At 36.6% G+C, this 4812-nt stretch overlaps 1 pseudogene; it reads right to left on the reverse strand.

The window, feature by feature from the left end:
* Positions 1–2038: 2038 nt before the first annotated feature.
* On the reverse strand, positions 2039–2578 carry LOC144368936 (large ribosomal subunit protein eL24 pseudogene; annotated as a pseudogene).
* Positions 2579–4812: the final 2234 nt, after the last annotated feature.

Consider the following 4812-nt stretch of genomic DNA (forward strand, 5'->3'; position numbering starts at 1 on the left):
TAAAATAAGTTTAGAACATCTTTTTATTAGTATTTTATGATTTACTATCTGTGGAGCAGAGTGATAAATAATTATTTTTATTGATGTATAAGCATCTTTTTAATGTAAAGTACTAGTTTATTCACTAAGGGCTTATGTTCACTGTTCTCTAAGAAGATAATTAAAACAGAAAAAAATAGATTTTCTTGAATTTCTTGTTGGAAAAGATCAGCAAAACTTTGCAGAAAAATGTCAAAAAAGAAAGAAAGAAAGAAAGAAAGAAGGGGTTTTTGGAAATTATTAATTATCAGTACAAATATTATTGTTGAGGGCCAGTTCTAGGGCCAGATATTTTTGAGGCTAGAAATATCACCAAGCCTTCTTTGATTGTTTTAATGAACAGACTTTATTTTAAGGAGAGTTGTAGATTTACAGAAAAATGAATCATAGAGGACCATGTTCCCATATGCCTTCCCTATTCAGAGTTTCTACTAATATTTTTTTGTATATTACTGACAAACATTTGATGTAAGTACAAAATCAAAATATTTTGCCAATAGTGATGGTACTAAATAATTATTAATGGCAATAATTTAGTTGTATATTAATAAATTTTACAATTTTTAAAGCATTGAGAAAGAATAATGTTAATTTTCATCATAATGGCATCTTTCAGAGTAGCTTCACCATGCCAAAAGTTCCTGTTATTCACCTCTTTAACATCTACTCTGGCTGATTTCTTGGCAATGTTTACCATTTTTAATGTTTGACTTTTCCAGAATGTCATAAATTTGGAATGACACGAATATGGCATTTTAGACAATATATTCTTTCTGGCAATATGTATTAATGATGCCTCCATGTGTATTCATGTTTGATAGTAAATTCATTTTATGAAATTTTTTGAGTGACCCTCCAGTGTTTGGATGTATCAAAGTGTTTACATTAATAAGAGGTAAATGGCTACTGAAATCTCTCTTAGCTGCTTCCTTTTCTTGGCAATCATGAGTGAAGAAGTTGTGAACCTTTGTATCTTGGTTTTGTGGACACTTGTATGTGGACATAGCTTTCAATTCCATCGAATTAACACTGAGAAATACAATTAGCGGGCCATATTAAGTGTATATTGTGATTTTTAAGAAGCTACCAAACTGTCTTCCAGAGTTGCTGTCCAATTTTGCTATCTCAACAGCAATGTATGAGAGTTCTTCTTGTTCCCTATCTTTGACAGCTTTTGATATTGTCAGGTATAAAATTTTATAAATTTTTATAAGTCTGTTTAATTTGTAATTTCTTTTTTTTCTCCCCAAGCCTATTTATTATACCCAACAATTAGAATAATGCCTGAATTTTACATGCACAAGAAAGAAAATTAGTAATCCATTAACTTGGATAATTGGGGATGAAGAAAATGTTGACATGCACCATAATTTTACCTTGAGAAAGCTTGTTTAAGACATGGCTTATGCATTGTTGTATCCTTGCAACTCAGCACAGTTGGGCAGATAATAAAGACATCTATAGAGTACAAACCTGTTCACAAATTATAATAATTTCTTATCTCATTACACATTTATTGATCATAAGGCTACTGAGCAGTTTTATTTTATTTGGCACAGCTCTTTCAAAAGTCCTAGCTCAACAAACTAGGACTGGGAATAGGTAAAATATACTCTTATTCAGTGTCCCTGGTTTCAGAGACAGAATATATAGCCAAAATAGAAAGGGGGATGCTATTTTTCTGAGAGCAAGAGATTAATACAGCTATCAATTTTTGGCACCATCAAATCAGATAATAGCAAATGGTGGGAGAAGGGGGGTCCCAATGTATAAGTCAAACCCAATAAAAAAACAAATGTGCCCGTCATGGATAGATAAATGACAGGAAAAGAGCATTTGAATAGTAAACTTGGATTAAATCTATGCAAGATTCCACTACTTTCAGTCGCTGTAGTGTGTCCTAAACACATCAAAGCAAAGCTAGCATTAAATCATACATCTTTATTGCCTTATTTTAACATTTTTTCAATTAAAAGGGTTACATCTTTATTTTAAAATCTCATCTGCCAATTAACCATTTTCCACCAACTTGGGGAGCAGAAAACGTCTCAGGTTTCACAGTCTTTTTCTGAAGTGTTGCCTTTGTGGGAGTCTTAGCAGCAGCCATTGCCATCTTTTTAAATGCCTGCTTAGCCTTTTTGTTTGTTTGTTTGTTTTGCTTCCTTGGCAGCCTAAGAGCTTGCTTTCATTGAGCCTTTTAAACTTCTGGTTTCTGATTCCTCTTGGCCATGATATTCATAAGGAATGCACCAGTGATGGCCCTCTGAAATTTGGCTTCAGGTTGGGTTTTCTTCTTTTTAATTTCTTCTGACTGGCTTTTTTTGTGCTTTCTTCTGTAGAGGACAGTACAGTTTAGCTGCTGAGGATTCCTCTTGGATAAGAAAGCCAACTCATATTTTGCATTAAGAAACTGGAAAACCTTTCCATCAGTCCTTGCATAGTGACTCCTGTATATGGGGTATATCTTGTACCCACTAAAACTGCACAGCTTGACCTTCATGGTGGTGGCTGCTCTGTAATTTCTTAATGACATATAATATTCAGCATCTTTTCCTATGCTTTCCAAATATATAGTTTTTTTCTGAGGAATATATTTATTTCTTTCATTCAAATTTAAAACAATTGTATTAGGGTAATACTGAAATACAGTAAACTATACACATATAATTCATACATTGTCATGTTTGCAGATACTTATTTACCAGTGTAACAATGACCACAATCAAGTTTTTAACATTGATAGTTTATGCAGATGGTTCTTGGTGCCCTGTTGTATTTCTACCTCTTGTTTCCTCCTCCAAGGGGGGGGGGTACAAAATAAAACAAAAACAAAAAACAAAACAAAACAAAACAAACATAAAATCCTGACTTTGTATTGTGATACATGACACAGTAAATTGGACACCACACAAATTAATTGTCAGAACCTTAGTCTGCATAGATAGTGATCTTGGAACAATCAGTCATCCCTCAAACTTAGTTTACTCATCTGTAAGATCAGAAGTCTTCCAATCAGGACTCATGATATTTGAAAGATAAGGACAAAGTGAATAATGAATCAAGAATACTGCCTGACACAGAGAAGGCTCTTGATTTCTAGTATCCAGTGTTACCATCCATGCTTTAGTTTGGTGATGCAGAGTACATGTGGGTGACTATAAATCTATAGTTTTTTTTATTTGTTCTTTTTAGATATGCATGATGATAGAATATATTTTGGCATATTATACATACATAGAATATAACTCATTGTATCTAGGATTCTATTTTTGTGGTTCTACATAATGTAGTTACTGTGGTCATGTGCCAAGGCCAATGTCTCGGCTTGGCACCAGAATCACGAGGCACTCACAGCTTTGTAGGTTCAAACAGCAATTCTTTATTCCAGCTCTCACACCGCCTCCACACAGGTCCAGGGGCAAACGCGTTCTGCTGTCTCCCGCACAAACCACCTACTCCACGAGGCTCTCTCCAAATCCCATTTTTATCTCACGAGAACTCAATGGGAACAAGCAGCAGGAACACCCTAATCCCAGCAATAATCTTCAACTTCCAACTTCCTTAAAACCCATTATCTTAAACTGGCAACGCCTTAAACTCAAGGAGCCGGTTACTTCCTCAAACCTGATCAGCTCTAAACCCGGATCTGCCTTGGTCCTTGAGCAAGGTCACCTCATTAAAGCATGCATGCAATGTCCCATCAAATGTCCTCTAAGCAGCATGGGGTACGCTTGGCAAGGAAATTTCGATGCGTCATTCCTACTTGGTAATGGCCCTCAGCATCTCCCCCCTTCTGATTAATTAAACAACAAGCAATGTGGCTTAGGACCGTGCCTGGTAGGTTGTCCAATTCAACATATGGTTCTTACCCGTCATCGGATGAACTGACCTCTAGGCGTCAGTCCCCTGTCTTAGGTTGAATCCACTGCAATCAGATCAACCCGTCGCTGACTACCGGTCCAGCATTCAGCCATGCTTGTGGATAGGCCTAAGCACCAGTGGGGGGGTGAGGTTCTTGCCTCACCTCTGTTGGCCCCCAAATTTAACCTTGGTGCCAGTGGGGGGGTGAGGTTCTTGCCTCACCTCTGTTGGCCCCCAAATTTTAGACCATCACTAGTAGAAGGGAGGAAGATACAGAAATGCCACGACACCAAGCCAATTGACGGCTCCTTTGGAAAAATTGCATCACTGGTGACACCATCAGCAAAGATGTCAGCATTACCACAATTAACATGGGGTGCGCTGGCAAGGAAATTGCATCACTGGTGACACCATCAGCAAAAATATGCCAGCAGTACCACAATTCGCTGCACCAGACGATAGTTCACAATGCATGCAACTGATATATAGTCCAGGCAAGTTCTGCAGGCAGTTCAAATCGGAGGAGTCTATCAATATGTCCATTTCCTCCCAAAGTAAATCAAGTCCTTGATTGAGCATTACTTGTTGAGTTATATTCATTGATGCATCAGTTTATACAGTTTACTGTGGTAGCTATCATAGAAGCTGTAGTTTGGTTTTCTTTGTCTTCACCGGCACTGGGATGGAGATGGGAATTCTGGCAATGATGTTAAAGAGACATTATCCTGAACAGAATTATTAAATATAATGAAAAGGAAAAGTGAAAGTAAACAAACAGATCTGTTAATCACCTTTAAAAACAATAGTAAGCAAACAGATCTATTAACCACCCTTGAAAACAATCATTAACAGCTGTTTACCTAATTAGATTAAACCACTTAAATCACGTGAATAAAAAAAAAATTTGGATCC

The sequence above is a fragment of the Ictidomys tridecemlineatus genome, chromosome 12 (assembly GCF_052094955.1).
Source record: "Ictidomys tridecemlineatus isolate mIctTri1 chromosome 12, mIctTri1.hap1, whole genome shotgun sequence".
NCBI lineage: Eukaryota > Metazoa > Chordata > Mammalia > Rodentia > Sciuridae > Ictidomys > Ictidomys tridecemlineatus.